The sequence below is a fragment of the Pipistrellus kuhlii genome, unplaced genomic scaffold (assembly GCF_014108245.1).
Source record: "Pipistrellus kuhlii isolate mPipKuh1 unplaced genomic scaffold, mPipKuh1.p scaffold_m20_p_21, whole genome shotgun sequence".
NCBI classification, from domain to species: Eukaryota; Metazoa; Chordata; class Mammalia; order Chiroptera; family Vespertilionidae; genus Pipistrellus; species Pipistrellus kuhlii.
The window spans coordinates 14,482,220-14,500,230 of record NW_023425520.1 but is presented as its reverse complement, the minus strand read 5'-3'; the positions used below and the strand labels follow the sequence as shown (position 1 = coordinate 14,500,230).

Genomic DNA, 18,011 nt, shown 5'->3' with positions numbered 1-18,011 from the left:
CCCCGAGTTCCTGGGTCGGACTCGCGGGGCGGTATTCCCGCGGGGGTTCAAGGGGCGCGAGATCCCGCGAGAGCCGAGGTCGGAGCCTCTTCGGGAGGCGAGCGCGGGCTCGCGGCCGGGCTGGGTGGCCACAGGTGGGATGGGCGGTGCGGGGCGGGCGCGGGAGGGGGCGGTCGGTGCGGGTCACTCCTCGGGGTTCGCAGGGGTCCGCCGGAGCGTCCTGAGCTCCGGGAGCGGGTGCCCAGCGCGGGGCTCCGGGCCCGGGTGGCCTGGGAGCCGCGCGGCCCGCCCCGGACCCCGTGCAGGTGCGCTGCCCCCGGCTGCGGCGGCGAGCGGTCCCGGTGCAGGGTGTGTACCCCGGCCGGCTTTTGTGGCTGATAGTAAATTGAAGCTTTCCCAGGCCGGCTGACCCGGTTAATGGTTAGTGAATTGTGGTTAGAAAACTGGCCGCCTCCTTACCCTGCTTTCCAACAGGGTTTCCATTACACGCTGCTTGCTTCTTGGGAATTATGCTAAAGCTGATTTCGTAATAAATCGTTTCTTAGGAATAGCAGTAAGAAAAAAAACTCACAACCCACGGTCGTCTGGAGCATGACCGATGCCTAGGTAAGTGGAGAATGGTTTTGGAGCTCATTCCAAAGTGGGGCAGGCAGGCACTGAGGAAGGTAAACTCTAGGTAAAGCCAAGTTTATTTGAGGAAATAGGATGTTGGGGCTAACAGTGCGTCGAACTGAATTGAGAATTCCTTGAGCACTTACTGTGTTCACTTTACTGCATTAGGCACTGAAGGAAATTCAGTGAAATTTAAGACATGGTTCTTGCCTTCAAGAAATGTAAATCTGAAGAAGAATAAAACTACGCTTTAAAAACAACAACAACAACAACAATAATAATAACACCCCGAACTCTGGGCTTCCCCGGTGCCCGTCTCCTGGTTCTGGGACTACCTGGCTGATGCGTGATTAATGCTCCTCCCTCGAGCACCCTCTCTAAGCAAGAGCATCTTCCTTCGGACCACACCCAGGTGCCTTCAGTACGCCCCACCTTGACTCAGGCACCTACCATTTATTTCCTACTCTGCTGCAGCCTCTCTCCCCACCCGCCTGGAACCAAGCCCATTTTCATTCCCTGTTTCAGATACTGGCACCCAGTTGGCAAAGTCAGAAATCCACAAGTTCTCTCAGTTGCGTTTCCTATTCCCTCTAGCCTGTTATCCAGTTCTGTTGGCTCTTATCATCTGTCGCACCCGCCCATCTTAAACCTGCACTCTCCCTTCTTAGTCTATCAAGTAGTCATCCTCTCTCCTGACTCACTGCCCTGGGACCATCGCAATAGCCTCTAGTCAGTCCCACTCCTGCCCGACCTCCATGCTACCAATAATCTAGCATGAAAATATGACCATCAGATTCCTCTGCCAAAGTTGTGCCGGGCGCCCCGTCACCTGCAGAGTCCCTCATGGCCTCCTCCTTTTCCTTGCTCCTCACTCCTGGCTCTTTTTCGGTCCAGGGCAGTTCCCTCGGGACCCTCCGGGGCTCAGTCCAATCCCTGTCTCCTCCATGGATCTTCTCATAACTTTCTGAGACAGACTTGCCCTCCTTTCCTCTATTATAACATCGATATTGTACTATAAATATCTCTGTGCAAGCATAAATGACGGAGCACCCCCCACCTCCACTCTTGAAAAAATAATTTGAACTGTGGCTCCATGGACTCATCCTTTTTGCCGTCCTCACTGGGGGATTGCAAAAGAATGCCCACACAGTCCACCCTGCTCAGCAGTTTGACTAAACCCTGACTGTACACTTTTTTAATCATCATTTCAAACCTCCTGCCAGTTCTTGGCATGTCTAAGTATTGGGTTTTAAATGATGGATGTGTAATAGGTCACAAGTTCAGTGTCAAGAGGTGAATCTGAAGCAAACATGGAGAAAAGGAAAATTGTCCTGCATATTAGGACAGAAACAGGCATTTTAAAATGCATTTGAAACCTATGTTGTGACATTCCAAACCGCTAGGGTCCCAGAAAACATTGTAGTTAGGACTTCACAAAATAGATTTTGAATGTATTGCCTCTGAGAATTGCTATTTGTCCTTGATGGGGCGGGTGTGTTTGGTGGTTTGATGCAATAGTTATTTCTGGATGGGCCCAAATTTACGAAGAAGGATCTCTGTATATCACACTTGCATAAGATCATACAAGGGGGTGGGCTTGGCATGCCAAAGACCACCTAATGCCATGGCTGGTGTGCTCAGTGTTTAGAGCGTCGGCCCACGAACCAAAGGGTCATGGGTTCGATTCCCTGTTAAGGGCACATACGAGGGTTTCAGGTTCACTCCCTGCCCCCAGTCGATGTGTCTCTCACATCAGTGGTTCTCTCTCAATCTCCCATCTCCCTCCCTTCCACTCTTTCTGAAAAAAGCAATGGGAAAAAAATATCCTCTGATGAGGATTTCTAAAAAGGACCCCCTCACTGTTCAGCTGAGGCATAGCCAGAGCCACCACCCGCACCGTCACACGGACACACCTGTTACAGGCGTGAGGAAACTCAGACGAGGGGAAATGTGCCGCCTGTGGCTGGCCCCACCCTCTCGCTGATGGCGCAGGTGCAGTGTGCTCCACCCTGAGGCGCTGGGGTGCTGTAATCCCGGGAGGTGATCCCCAGCTCAGGGCGCGGCGAGCCAGGACGGAGCCAGGACGGAGCCGGGAGGGCTGGAGCAGCCCGGCGGGAGGAGCAGCGGCTGAATGGCGGACTCCGGTTCAGGTACCAGCCACACTGCTGCTGACAAGTGTTACTTCCTCACTGGCTGCGGTCCCGGGGCAGAGACCACGCTTCTGCGCTGTTTTATTTCCAGGCTCAGCGCAGAGCCGGCATTGATGCTGAGCGAGTACGTGCTCAGCGATGGCGTGAAAGATTACGAGTTTCATTGATCTCTTTGGAGAAGAGAGACATCTGTGTGGGACAAAATTGTTGGGGGGCAGGGTGGGGGAGCTTCTGTGGGGAGCACACGCAGGCCTCGGCCTGCGGGGTCACGGTGGTTGTGCTGAGGGCATTAGGGAAGAGACGGGGCTCCTTCAAGAGCAAACTTTCAGAAACAGGAATAAACAAGGCCGGCGGGGGGCGGCCGCAGGAAGCCTCTGTGTGTTCTTGGACAAGATGATTACTGTGGGATTGTACACAGAAGGTTTGTAGGGGAAATCATGGCTGAGCAAGAAGATGAGCTAAACAGAACGATTCCAGAAAAGTCTCCAGGCGGTGACTTGGTAATGAGGTCACCGGAACAGGGCCGTCACCGGCCACCACTCCCTCCGCGTCAGCCCGGGGCTGCGAGGTCTCCTGCCTTGGCCCCGGGCGCTGGCTGCTCTTCAGCCTCCTCCCAGGCGGCCCGAGAGCTCGCTCATCCTCGCTGGTTTAAACCCATTTCGCACACAGGAGCCCAGGGAGTCTGTTTTGAATATAGACATGATACTCCCCGACTTAAACGTGTTCAATGACTTGCCGTTTATATGAAATAAAATCCAAATTCCTGCCAAGGCCTGTGGACCCGGAATGATGTGTCCTAGCTCCCTAACAGTGTCTCATACTGTCTGAAGCTTCGCATTCTTAATTCCCTGTGTCCACAGCAGTGGCTCTCAGGTGGGAGTGGGGGGTATCCAGGGGGTAGGGCTCTCAGGGGACCTTTGGCAATGGCCAGAAACACATTTCGGGGTAGGGAGGGCATCGCTACGGGTATGCAGTGGGAGAAGCCCCTGCTGCAATGGACAGACAGTGCCCACCCAGGATTCTGTGGGCTGAGGTGTGAGCAGTGAAGTTGGCTGACAGCACCCTTCCCTGCATCTCCAGTGGCGGCTCCTTGCCATCCTCCATCCCAGGCTTAGCTTCATCTTCTGAGGAGAGCCGTCCTGGACTTCCTGTGGACCGCGGGTGCCCTCATGCTTATCACAGCCTGGGACTGTTGTGCTTGCTTTTTGGCCTGCTTGCCTACCAACTTACTCAGTGTTTAGGGAGAAAACCCCTCGAAGGCCTGTCTCCCTTGGTCCTTCTGTCTGTGAAGTCTGACACTGTGGCCTGGGATAGGCGTGGGCAGAGTTGTTCAACACTGAGTTAGCACCGGCAATAAGTCACGGAATGGAAATGTGACAATAAGACCTATTTCTTTTTTTCCTGTCCAACTGAGATGCACAGTCACCAAGAGAAGAGGGTGGGGACCCTGGAAGGCTGCTGGTCACTGTTGGAACTCAGATGCCCTCTGAATACACCCCGAGTAGCTTCTCACAGTTGGAACCGGAAGTACAGCCACGTTATGGGCAAAGTAACTGCTGTCTGTGAACTGATCAAATCGGTCAGAAGGGAAAGAAGGTAAGGGAGAAAAGCACCCCAAAATGAGATAAAACTACAATTTTATTTATTTAGCTATTTATTTTGTTAACCCTCACCTGAGAATATTTTCCCATTGATTTTTTGGGGAGAATGGAAGAGGGGGGGAAAAATTGAGAGAAACATCGATGTGAGAGAGACACAGCAATGGGTTGCCTCCCGCACGAGACCTGACCAGGGCCCGGCCGGTAGGATCCTGCAACGGAGGTGCGTGCCCTTGAGCAGAATTGAACCCGGGACCCTTTGGTCCACAGGCCGACGCTTTACCCACTGAGCCACTCTGGCTAGGGCAGGTTATAATCTTTTTATTAAGTAATCTCTTAGAAAGTTCGAAGACCTAATTATAATTATTGATTATGTAGACTTCTGATGGAGCCGCTAAGAATGTCTTTGGAAACGTGCCTCACGTACAGGTCCATGGAGAAAACGTCTGTGGGGGACGCGGGTTGCTTTGTCTCCTGCTCTCAGTAACAGCGCTGGGCCCTTCACCACGGCGTGGGCATCACGCCAGGGGATCTCTGCCTCTTCTGGCCACGGCCCTGGGGAGGAGTGACTCAGGCTGCTTAGCGTCCTCTCCCAGGAGTTTTCACATTAGAATTTGTAGGAAAGATCCCTTTTTTCTCTGCAAAGCTGTGAAGAGGCGAGCTCCGAGCTGCTGAGGCGCTGGGCCTTGCCAGGGAGGAGCTGGGTGGGAAGAGACAGGCAGATGTGGGAAGGAGAAAGCCTGGAGGATCCTGCATCCTCTTAGGAAATGGGGGATCCAGAGGTGAGTGTTGACTGGACCCCTCCACACTTAGCAGCGTGACATCTTGTCACACCTCAGGAGATCAAATGCAGTGTCTGTGGCGTCTTACTGACCAGCCCGCATTTGCTAGTTAACCACAGTTAGTGGTTGAACTAGTGGACTCCGTAATTTTTGCTGACTTCCTGTCAGCTTAGGCGATTTCATTGCCCTCCTGTGTTATTTCACGTGGAAACCTTCCAATTGTCTTATCTGCCGAGTGGGGTGAGAAGTAACACTTACACCGATGTCCTCTGACAAGGCCCAGATGAAAGCAGCTGTCACGCCTGCGCTGTGTCATTACGGCCATGACTGCTGCTCTGAGGATGGCTGCTGTTGCCGATGATAACGTGGTGCTCTCAGACCTACATATGGTCTTCCTCGCGGTGGTGTGTGCTTACGACAACCTCAGAGACCCGGGAGGGAGGCTTCAGGCGCCCTCTGGCCCGGCCTCCCACCCTGATGGGCCGTCCCCGCCTTCTGTGCAAACGTAGTGACAGGGCCGGAGACGCTGAAGTTCCAGGGCCGCCTATTCCTCTGTAAGACTGCCTCAGCGCTTCCGAAATGTTCACCACAGCGAGCTTCACCACCTCCGTCATGTCCACAGGCTGCCTCACTTCTGCGCTTTGTGGCCACAGAAATCTCTACCTGTCCTCTTTCCTGTGAGACGCTTCAGCTTGGAAAACATCTCCCGTGCTTTCCAGCTACAAACACTCAGTTCTCTCAATTGTCGAAGGCCTGGTAAATATTAAACTAATCAAACCAGGTTCACCTCATCCTACAAAGGACTTAAAGGACATTTTTAACAAAGTAAAGGGAAACAAAGCGAATTCTAGCATACACTAGAAAACAGTGGTCAACTATTAATCAGAGAGGGAATCAGAGCTCCGATTTAATCGGGCAATTAAAATGCAAGTGGAGCCGAAACCGGTTTGGCTCAGTGGTAGAGCGTCGGTCTGCGGACTGAAAGGTCCTGGGTTCGATTCCGGTCAGGGGCATGTACGTTGGTTGCAGGCACATCCCCAGTGGGGGGCGTGCAGGAGGCAGCTGGTCAATGTTTCTCTCTCATCGACGTTTCTAGCTCTCTAGCTCTCTCCCTTCCTCTCTGTAAAAAATCAATAAAATATATATTTTAAAAAAATGCAACTGGAATGAAGAGAACGAAATCAAAAGGACAGACATACGCATGAGCCTGTGGCTTCACCCGGTTTGGCTCTGAACCGAGATCAGCAGTGACTGTGACATTGGAGTTATCAGTAACAGGAAGGCCTTTTTCTGTCATCACCTCACACACTGCCTTCCCCCGCGTGGGCCTGGCCTCTGTCTCAGCAGGCTCTTATCAGTGCGTACAGACAAAAATGTGGTGTCCAGAAATAAAGGGAGGATTTTACAACCGCCAGGCTCATGCTTTGGGGGAATTACACCCGCTCTGGGTGTTTTTATCGGGACAGTTTAAGATTGTTTTAACTTGTTTTGCAACTATGTCACTTAGTTAGCCAATGGAAGTTTATGTTCAGAATACTGGATTTTTATTGTTTGTTTGTTTTTGTGTGAATTTATTTTAAGCCAGGTTCCCCAAATCTTAATGCTGTTGGTTTTTTAGACACAAATGTTTATACTGCCTCAGAACACAAGCAACCTCGTCCTCTGGTTCTTTTCTTTAAAGCACCCTATTAGATCTTGAAGGTTTTTTGTTGTTTTTTAACATATTTTTACTGATGAAAGAAAGAGAAGGAGAGAGAGATAGAAGCATCAACGATAAGAGAATCATTGATCGGCTGCCTCTTGCACACCCCCTGTTTGGGATTGAGCCCACAACCTGGGCATGTGCCCTAACCAGGAATCGAGCTGTGACCTCCTGGTTCATAGGTCACACTCAACCACTGAGCCACGCCGGCCGGGCAGATACTGAAGTTTTAACCATATTGCACCGGTTCACTGCTCTGCCTGGAGTTTGTGTCGCCAAGTTAGGGTCTTCTTTGGCTTCAGATGTCGAAGAAGGCTGGGCTCCTGACACTCAGCTTGAGCTGGAGTCCACTTCCACCCGGGGGAGCATTAAAACTGTTTAGAAAGCCAAGAGACCATGTCCCAGGGCAGCATGGCGCTGTGAGAACACGCCTCCAGACCCCCTGGCCTTGCCACTTAGATTCTGCATGGCCCCGAGCGGCTATTAGCTTCTCCTAACTGCGGTCTCCTCTTCTGGATGCTGCCGCCGGTCCCAACTGGTCCCCAGGACTGGTAGGGTTGCCAGCCCTCTGTGGTTTTAACTTCTTTCTGGCAGTGTTTGTAGCCCAGGAGGAAGGATGAAAGGGACAGCTGTGGGGTCACATGTGTTCAACAGCAGCCTGATGCCATAGGACGCTGGAGAGACTGTGGGCGTCTTACCAGGTAGCTGCCTGGCTGCTGGCTGGTGACTCCAGCTCCTCTAACCGCTCTTCCCTGATCCAGAAATGGAAGGGTTGTATGACAGACTTCTAAATGCTCATTAAATAACCACTGGGGACAAGGCCCCTGCACTTCTGCTCCCAGTCTTTATTTCACTCCAAAATGTGCGTCAGAAACCAGGTGCCTCATGCAGACTGTTTTACTTACCTTCCCAAACGGTCCTAGGCAGTACCACTTAGCTATATGACATCCTTCTCTTAGGACAGTGCCGCGAGGGCCCAGCACACGGCAGGCAGCAGGAACCTGCCTGGTGACGGCCGTGGCGGCTCCCTTAGCAGAAATGAGTAAGGCAGTATGGCTTCCACTAAAACACAGAACTGAAACATCCAGAGAGTTTGTCATTAAGCCATTCCCTTGGATTTTTGTGCATAAATATCTCCATTTATAAAACACATTTTATAGCATATCCTGAGGGAATGTGCTAATTGACCATCAATCAACACCCTCACAAATATGGTGGTGTCCACAGCCAATAAGGAGGGAGTATGCCAATTGACTGCCATACCTTCAAAGATGGTGGGGTCCACAGCCAAAAGATGGTGGTGCCCAGTCCCCTCAGCCCCACCAAGGTGGCAGGTGCACAGCACGGCTGGGTCTGCCCCCAGGTGGGTCCGGTCCCTCTACGTGCCTGCCTCCAGAGTCCCCTAGTCCCTGCAGCCACCTAGGACCAGCCCGAGGAGCAGGAAAGCCTCAGATGTTGGCTGCACCACTGCCCAGGGCCGGCCCTAGGTGCAGGCATGTCATGGATTGAGGGTTCCCAGTTGTCCAGGGCCACCTGAGGCTCTGGTAACCAGGGCTGGCCAAGGCTTGCACTGCCAGCAGTGGCAGCAGAAGAGGTGTAATGGGGGCATCACTTTCCTCTGATTGTCAGGTCGCCTCCTGCCCCTGAGGGCTCTTGGACTGTGAGAGGGTGCAGGCTGGGCTGAGGGACATCCCCATGCACAAATTTTGTGCACTGGGCCTCTAGTTTTATATATAAAAAATTGTTAGATCATAGCAATGGGAAAGATCTGAGAGACTAGTTTTAGATCTCTCACTGTGTGGAAAAGCAAAGTTAAGTTCATGGAGGCAGACTTACCCAAGCTCATGCTGCACACAGTAAGCCAGGACTGTGGGCCAGTCCTAAACCCTCACAAGGGCCTGCTGTCAAATAAACTCGGAAGTTTCATGGGAGATGGTGTTGTTTCAAGCATAGTGACATCTTTCTTGTATTTGAGTTTTGGCACCTGGGTGCCCTCTGAAAGTCCAGGGGAGGGGATGTGGGAGAAGTCAGACTGAGACCGCTTCTTTCTGAACAGAGATGTCCAGGTGTTCTCTTACTGGAAACCCACAAACGAGTTTGGAAATTTACCAGATGTGTTTTCTCACCCCTCGGGAACCTGACCAGGCTAAGCCTCTGTGATAAGTGCATACATTCACTCACACACACACACACACACACACACACACACACACTCACACTCACCCACCCACATACCTCTCCCACTGGCTTGTTTTGGAAGCAGCTCTTTGGAAATAGGAAAATAACACCTTGTCCTTTGCTCACAGCTATTGGCCTAAGGGCTGAACCCAGCAGAGGAAGCTGCCCAGAGAGCATGTCTTTGTAAAGGGGACAGAAGTATTCAGGGCACCAGTGTTTCCAAGTTGAACTTCCTTGTTGAAATTCACTTCGCACTCTGCACCGCTCGTTTTTGATAGAGTAATAAAATTGCTGGAAGGTCTCAGGGATAGAAGGACTTCAAAGAACTACATTCCGGAGCGATGAGTTTATTTCTTACGCTGACCTGTGAGTGCTCAAGCCTTTCTTCTCTCATCCATGAAACAAGCCCTAAGCCCGAAATTGCACCGGAAAAATAAACAACAATTAACTCTTGGCAAACAGTATCCCTGGATTGTATGTGAGAGCCTCATTGTTCATTTTAAAGTCAAAGTTTTCAGGTTAAATGGTTTTTACAAGTTTTGTCCCACTGTTTCAAATTCCAATTCAGGAGAATGCTCCTTCTCCTCGAATTGGGCATAGTAGTTTTAATGGGATGGAGAGAAGCCGTTTCAGTCCCTACAACACTGCTAACACTCGAACTTTCCACTAGCAACAGCAGCTTTCAGCCAAGCAGCATCTTTTACATTTTGATCTTGCTCACATGGTATACATAAAACAAATCAAAAGTTTATGAAACAGGGGGCAATGGTAAGATATGTACACATATAATACCTTAATAAAAAATGAGAAAAAGTTCATGAAACAACTCTGCTATTGTGAGAGGTGTGCTCTGATATTTTATTTTACTTTATTTTCCTCATTTGAAAAGCGGCATCACACCCGACTGAGCTGCTTTCTAGACCCCTTAGCAGAACACAACTAGGGTTTGAGACTCAGAGCAGAAGGTTTTTCGAGGAAGGACACGCTCACTCTTCAGTGCCCTGTGGGAATTTGCTCCCTTCCCCTGGAACCCCGTGTGAGGTTTTCCCATGAACAGTTTTCGCGGATGGAAGTCAGACTTCTGGCATTGTGAAAAGGGCACCTCGTGGTGCTAACATCGCCTCTTCTTCGGTCTTCATTCTCTGTGGTTAACACACATGAGGCTGTATCCAGACAGACGATCATCAGTACGAAACCACGTCCTGCGTGTCCGCAGAGGATGTGTGGAGCATGGCCATGGGGGACTGTGTGGCCGAGGCAGCACCAGAACAAGAGAGTGGGGGGTGGGGGGTGGGGGGTGCGTTAGACCAGAAGCGAGTTCCTGGTCCTCACGTGAGCCGTGCAGTGTGAGATGGGGCTGGTTTCTTAGCTTTCAATTCCCGTCTGTGAAAAGGAATTGATGTAAAATATCTTAAAATAGTGTCTAATTCTAAAATTCTTCAATTCAAAGCAAATGGTTATTTAAGCCAAAGAGAGTATTTCGTTATGCTATTAACATAGTATTAGTGAGTTATATTGGACAAGATAGTAACCCATTCTTTGCTTATTATTATTATTATTATATCCAAAATATTAATATTCTCTGACTCCGCTGACAGGGCCAGTTAAGTCAACATCAGGGTATGGATAATACAAATGAGATGGTCTGATGCAGTCGGTAATTATGATATTAACCATAATTGATGCATGCATATGTAAATGCATCTGGCACCATGGTAATGTTAGTGTTCTAGGCATCTTAGACTGTACAGGCCACTGTAAACAACAGATATTCATTTCTCACAGTCTGGACGCTGGGAAGTCCAAGATCAAGACCCTGACAGATTCCTGTCTGGTGGGGGCTGCTGTGGGTTCAGAGGGCTGCTGTCTGTGTCCTGTGCAGGGGCAGGGGCGGGGAGGGAGGAGAGGCAAGGAGGGCACTAATCCCATGATGAGGGCCCCATCCTCCACCCTCAAGACCTCATCGTCTCCCAAAAGCTTCACCTCCGAACACCATCACATTGGGAGTTAGGGTTTCAGTGTGCCCGTTTTAGGGGAACACACCATCAATCTGTGGCATTGTGAGTTTCTTATGTTCCTAACAGATTTTGATGCGTTTGTAAAGAAGCTTACTGTAATGAATCACACACCATGTTCACCCCTCTTTCCATGTATCAGAACCACTGAAGCCCTAACCGGTGTGGCTCAGTGGAAAGAATGTCAGACTGCAGACTCAAGGGTTCCGGGTTCAATTCCGTCAAGGGCATGTACCTTGGTTGCAGGCACATCCCCAGTAGGGAGTGTCCATAAGGCAGCTGCTCGATGTTTCTCTCTCATCCATGTTTCCAATAAATTTATAAAAAAAGAAGAAGAACTGAAGAATACGCTTATAAGTAAATGCAGTCTCTTTGACTTCACGCTCCCAGAGAGCTTCTGAGCCCGGTGTGCGGTGTGGCCGCACGAGCCCTGCCCAGGAGGCGGGACCTGAGGCACATCTGCTGTGCTGTAGAATCTTTAGCAGCCCAGTTTTGCATGCAGGGAGAAGTAACGTAAAAGGGAAATTAGAAACTGAGTATTTTAATTTTATTTTAAATTATTTTTTTATTGATTTCAGAGAGGAAGAGAGAGAGAGAAACATCAATGATGAGAGAGAATTATTCATTGATCAACTGCCTCTTGCACAGTAGAATGGAGCCAGCAACCTTGGCATGTGTCCTGACCAGGAATCAAACTGTGACCTCCTGGCTCATAGGTCATCACTCAACTCCTGAACCACGCTGGCTGGGCAGGAACTGAGTTTTGAAAGTAAGCTTGAGATTCATGGGAGAAGCTCTAAGTGAGAAAGATGGTTTCTGCCGAATGGGGGATGACTCAGCGCAGGGATTTCAAGGGTTGTCCTCTCTGCTCTCACCCAGCCTCTCCTCATGCAGCCCTCGTCCACTCTGCCCTCCTTTGCCGGAGCCCTGCATGCTTTTCTTAAATCAGTGCACAACTCCATCCTACATCTCCACGGCTGCACTACTGGACTGATACTTGGAAGAGGAAAGGAGGAGGGAAAATGAGAGAAAGAAAGGAAGGAGGAGAGAAACATTGTTGTGAGAGAGAAATATTGATTGGCTGCCTCCTGCACACTTCCTACTGGGATTCTGCTGACGTTAAAATAAGGAAATTGTCCTGTACTGTCCATGTGGGTTCACATGTAGTAACCGGAGCCCTTAGATGTGGAAAGCCTTTCCCGGCTGCAGTCACAGAGATGGGACATAGGAGGCAGGAGAGAGTCAAAGCAGGAGTGGGACTTGACCAGCCGTTTCTGGCTCTGAAGATGGCGAAAGGGAGCCATGAGTGGATGAATGGCTGGACTCTGGAAACTGGAATGGCCGTCAGCTGACAGCCAGCAGGGAACAGGTGAGGGCAGTCTACGGCCACAGGACTGAATTGGCCATTAATACAAAGGAGCAAGGAAACGGATTCTCCCCTCCAGCCCCAGAAGGAAGTGCAGGCCTGCGGCACCTTGAGTAAGGTGACCAGACGTCCCGCTTTTGTCGGGACAGTCCTGATTTTTAACAATTTGTCCCGCGTCCCATGGCTTTTTAAAAAAGTCTCGATTCTTTCCAAAATCTGTATGTCTGGTCATCTTAACCTTGCAGTTAGCCCAGGGAGATCTGTGTTGGACTCTGACCTGCGGAGTGGTGCAGTTTAAGGCAGGGTCAGTCCAGGGAACATTCGTCAAGGCTGCTGCGGGATGCTGGAGCCCAGTCAGCTGCAGGAGGGGTCCTACATTTTCCAGAAACAGGTCTGCCCTAATGTCACTGCCAAGGTTGGTCTCTGGCTGGGAGCAGGCCATGAAGGGCTGTGCGAATATGATCTCTAGCTAATCCCTTCACCTTCTTTGTTCATTTTTTATGTTGCTAATAACAGTAACGTTTACCAAGCCCTTGCCACATATTGGGTAATGCATTTTAGAATGCAATATTTTTAAGGTAGATACTAGTATGCTCCCCGTAACTCAGATACATTTATTTACTTAACAAGTGTTTGAGATTTGGCAGTTAATAGAAAGGCACGTCCCTGCCCTGGGGGCATTCATTCTGGCAGGGGAGATAAGCGATAGGGGAGTAAACCCCAGGATTCTGTGTGGCGGCCAATAGCCCAGAAGCAGGTCAGCTAGTATGTGACCCAGGCCCAGTTCTGTGCACTGGGACGGCCTCTGTGACATTCCGGCGGAGGCTGCCCTTCGCGGTCTGCTCCCAGCTGCCGGGGTCGTTCTCAATCTGGAGAAGGGGCTGCGAGTAAATGAAATAAACTAGACGTGAAGTATGAATTTGGAAGGCATTTGGAGGAGCCGGAGGAAGCTTAGTTCCAGTGACTAAGTTCTTCCAGTCCCAGCACCCAGGGCTTTTTATTCACACATTTTCCCCTCTAGCAAAGCAGATATACATATCAAAGGTAAGGCCTGGCAAACAGAAAAAGATTATCAGGTTGAGGCCGGTGGTTGGCAAACTGCTGCTCCTGAGCCACATGCGGCTCTTTAGCCCCTTGATTGTGGCTCTTCCACAAAATACCATGGCCTGGAAGAGTCTATTTTGAAGAACAGGCGTTAGAAGAAATATAAGTTTTAAAAATGTGGCTCTCAAAATAAATTTTAATCCTTGTACTGTTGATATTTGGCTGGTGAGTTTGCCGACCGCTGTTCCAGCAGCAGCCAATAATATATGCAGATTTTCAGCCCTGCTGAAGCTGTCCATTAGCTTTCTGATGAACTCCTCACATTTATTATGCTAATTACTGGAATTTGCTTCCAGCACCCAGCCACAGACTCACTGGGACAGGCCTGATTCTGGAAAACACAGGACCCATCCTACAGCTGATGGGCTCCAGGACCCCCCAGCGGCCTTGACAAATCTTCCTGGGACTGCACAGCAGACTAGAACCTGCCTACTTCTAGAACACACAGTGTCTAGAACACACCCATGTCTAGAACATGTCTACTTCTAGAACATGCCTGTGTCTAGAACACGTGTAGAACATGCCTACTTCTTAAAGGTGCCTGTGTCTAGAACACATCTATGTCTAGAATATGTCCATGTCTAGAACATGCTCAGGCCTCCGACACACCCATGACTAGAACAGGTCTATGTCTAGAACACACCCTCAGGAGGTCTCTGGATTCTCCCCCACTTTCTCTCCTGTGGGCAGCTTTCCCAATATAATCTTTGCAGGTTTGACCCATCTTGGCATCTGCTTCTCAGAGGTTAGGGAGTCAGGAGTGCTGTAGAGAAAAACACAGCAGTGTGGTCTCTTCAATAACGCCGGCCAGAGAAGGTTTCAGGCCGCGATGGCCTGTGAGCCACTCAATAGAGCTGAAGAAAACTCTGACTTTTAGGGGGAAGTACATTGCTTAAGAAAATATCCGTGATTTGCGGCAGATCAGTAGTAGCTGGCACTTGCTGCAGGTGAGTTTTGGTAAAGTGTAACGAGAATATCTATTTGGGAGACGGCTCCCATCAAGCAGATTGCACGTACGTGAACAGAACAGCTTCCGAGGGGCAAGGCCAGGGGCCGGAGCGCAGCGGAGCGCTGTGCACGGCGGGCAGTGTCTCTCAGCCTGCTTCTGGCGCCCCGCACCCGGGCCTTGTGCATTTACGTATTTTGCTGGCGCTGCAGCTTCCAAACCAATCCTCCCCTCAGCAGTTTTAAAATAGGGCATGACATTGAATTGCTCTTTTTTTTTCTCCTAACTTTTCCGGTCCTGTTTCCTGAACCGTCTCTATCCCGGCCACTGCGTAAGCTGTCATTGAAATGTGCTTCCAGCTGTCACACAGGACTGAATAGCAAGCACATTCTTTTTGGACCTAAACTGTCACCCCTTAGAAGCAGCTGGCTCCCCGTCCCTTTGCCCAGGGCACCGAACCTCACCCCTGAACCCCGCTGTGCCGAGAAGCTAGGAGAGCTCCTATGAGGCGGAGAGCTAGCTCTCCTGTTGAAGGAATTGAATGAGGACACACCCCTTCACTTCCCTAATCACACTGCAGCCTCAGCCACTGAAACCGAGGCAAGGCATCGTTTCTGCAAACCCAAACCCTCGGGTGCATCGGTGAAGCCTGTGGTTGGTGAGTGGGGACTAGGCCCCTGCTCTTCTGGCAAAAGCCTGGCCCTCGCCCGCCTCCCCCAGGAAGGCGCTGCCCCTCCTGCATAGGGCAGCCTGTGGAGGAGGAGGAAGAGAGGGGTGCTCGGAGCAGCACTGTCCTCCTCTCTCTCCGTGAGAAGCGGCTGCGGCCAGACCAGGTGATGTCATGCAGGCTTTATCTTGCATCAGCAGCGCAGCGAGGAAATTCCAGAATTAATCAGCGTGCCCGGCTGGAAAGTTCACCGTGTTCCTTCCACGCTCTCGCCCCGGGCACCGGGCTCCACGCGGCCTTTGTGAGAGGAACTGGCTCCCTCCCGTCCAGGCTGCGCGGCGATTATAAATGTGTCCTGTCAGAGAACGCAGAATTTTAAATGGATGCAGCGAATGGTCCTTTCCACTGAAAGACAATTGCCCATATTTGCACTTGATCTTGTAACAACCAATAATTAGTTATGTTTTATTATCAAGTTCTTTGGAATATTAGAGAATGGAAAGTGAGATCATCAGAGTCTGGAGGAATACTGGAGTCTGATGAAGGGAGGGGAGGGTTGCACGCCAAGAGGGCTGTTTTTCCCAGCTTGGTTCTGGTTCATTGGCGTGCTGGTTGGAGAAGTCGCCAGGTGACCTTGGCTAAGTCAGAGAGGAAATGTCACTTCGGGGCCAGCAGCGCCTTGGACAGGACAGTGGGGGTGGGGAGAGCTTCCTCTAAAGCTTTGAAAGGAGACAACACCTTCGCTTAAAGGGGTGTTTGGGGTGCGCGCTCAAGCTGGGTGATTGCCTTGGGGTGTCACTGTGGTGCCTGTCTGCCCCCCAACCCCACCCCCTTTTGCCCCAGCACTGGCTCCATCAGCCCTGGCAGGAGGCTGTGCAGCCCGGAGCAGCCTTCCGCTGGCCTCTGGGTCTGAGGCCGCGCCAGGCCTGTGCTCTTAGGTCATCAGCACCGTCTGAGCGGCATGAGTCAGAGCGCCCGGGTGACCTTGGGTGACCCGAGAAGGCCCCAGTTTAGCACTGTATTTGCCCAGTGAAGACCATGGAGGGTTTTTCTGTGTGTTTTGTTTTGTTTGTTTTGTCTAGTTGTAATAAAATAGTTTGGCGCTGAGTTTGATTCTGAAAGAGAAGCGATGAACACGAGTTCTTACCCATTTTTCAGTCAGACTTGCCAAGCTCTTCCCATTTTGAGCCAGAATCAAGCGACTCCATCCCCTGAGTTCTCTGAGGCTCGGTTTTCTTATGTAAAATGGAGCTTATTTTGAATGCCTTCCTCACAGGCTCACTGTGAGAGGAGAATGCTGAAGTGTGTGTCCAGGAGCCTGTGTGAAGCAGTGACTGTGGTGTTCGGCGTGTAATAGCCCACCCAGTATTTCCACCCTGCGCTCGGTCTCTCCCCTGCTGACTCCTTTATCCACGTTTCACGTGAACTATGTGGGGGCACAGATCCCCTCTCATGGTCCCCCCCCCACCCACCCCATCTTCTGTTGTTCTAAACTGACTGTGGTAGTCCTCGGGCTCGGAAAGATGTCGCCTCTCAGGTCCCTGGAAACCCAATCAAAATGCTTTAGAAATCTTAATTGTGCAGCAACTACCGTGTTTCCCTGAAAATAAGACCTAGCACATGGAAAGATAAGACATCCCCTGAAAATAAGACCTAGCGCAACATTGGGAGAAAAAAACAATATAAGACACTGTCTTATTTTCGGGGAAACAGGGTAGAGTGAAGTGTTGGCCTTTCTAAAGGAGCCGGACAGCTGAGCGATGGACAGCCACTCGCAGGAAGGGGAATGCGTGGTGCCCTGAGGGTGGTCCCTCACTTTCCGCCTGATCTTAAACACGCGCTTCCCTTCTCCCTTTCAAAGGCTGCTCCCTGGCGCCGGCCCGGCTCTGCAGCTGCCATTTCATTGCTGGTCCTGTTGGTGGTGGATTGGCTGGTGATTCACGTGGTGGTAGGGAAAACCAGGCAATAAAATTCCAACTCAATGAACGACAGTAACTCATTTCACGCTGCCAACGGAAACAAAATCATTTCAGCAAATGCCTAATAGAACAGGAGTAATTTTTATCTTTAAAATGAACCATAAAAATGGTGAGCCTCATACCTAGCGTTTATCACAGGTGCCAAATCACTTTAAAATGGATAAACACCAAAGCATAAATAAAAATGATATAAAGTTACGTTTTAAATTACACCAATTACTTAAATTATTCCAGTGACAATATGGATGAATATAATATATTGATGTCATTTCTAGAGATTGCGTGATTAAGTTTTTTTAAATTCCCTTACCAGGCAAAAGGCTGGTTAAAACAACCAGAGTCTCGCCGAAACCAGTGTGGCTCAATGGATAGAGCGTCAGCCTGCGGACTGAAGGGTCCCGGGTTTGATTCTGGTCAAGGGCACGTACCTTTGTGGCTGGTGCATCCCAATAGGAGGTGTGCAGGAGGCAGCTGATTGATGTTTCTCTCTCATTGATGTTTCTGGCTCTCTATCCCTCTCTTCCTCTCTGTAAAAAATAAAATGAAATGAAATGAAATGAAATAAATAAAATAAAAAAGATTGGGAACAGATTCTCGTGCTCTGCTGTGCACACTCCCTCTCCACCTCCTGAGCTTCATCTCCGGTGGCTGCCTGTGGTGGGTCAGTCTCCATCTCGGCACATGTCTGACACAGAAATCTTTGCTGAATTCAAACGGGAAGAACTGGTGTCTATGTCTTACCAGTGCTGTGCTTCCTCAGTCCTAGTGTAAGACATGTCTGTACCTGTATGTTAGTTTGAGTCTCCTATTCCCGTGTATTCACAAATTTCATGGCGGATGTGCGTGCGCAACATTATTTTCAGAGGTCTTAGTGTTCTGTTTTTTTTGTTGTTGTTTGTTTGTTTTTTTACT

At 50.2% G+C, this 18,011-nt stretch overlaps 1 long non-coding RNA gene across 1 annotated transcript; it reads left to right on the top strand.

The window, feature by feature from the left end:
• The first annotated feature begins 52 nt into the window (after window positions 1-52).
• On the top strand, window positions 53-9,279 carry LOC123652900. The gene is made up of 4 exons (XR_006742458.1): window positions 53-134; window positions 546-606; window positions 4,177-4,358; window positions 9,151-9,279. It is a non-coding gene; the product is annotated as an uncharacterized LOC123652900 (long non-coding RNA).
• The last annotated feature ends 8,732 nt before the right edge of the window (window positions 9,280-18,011 follow it).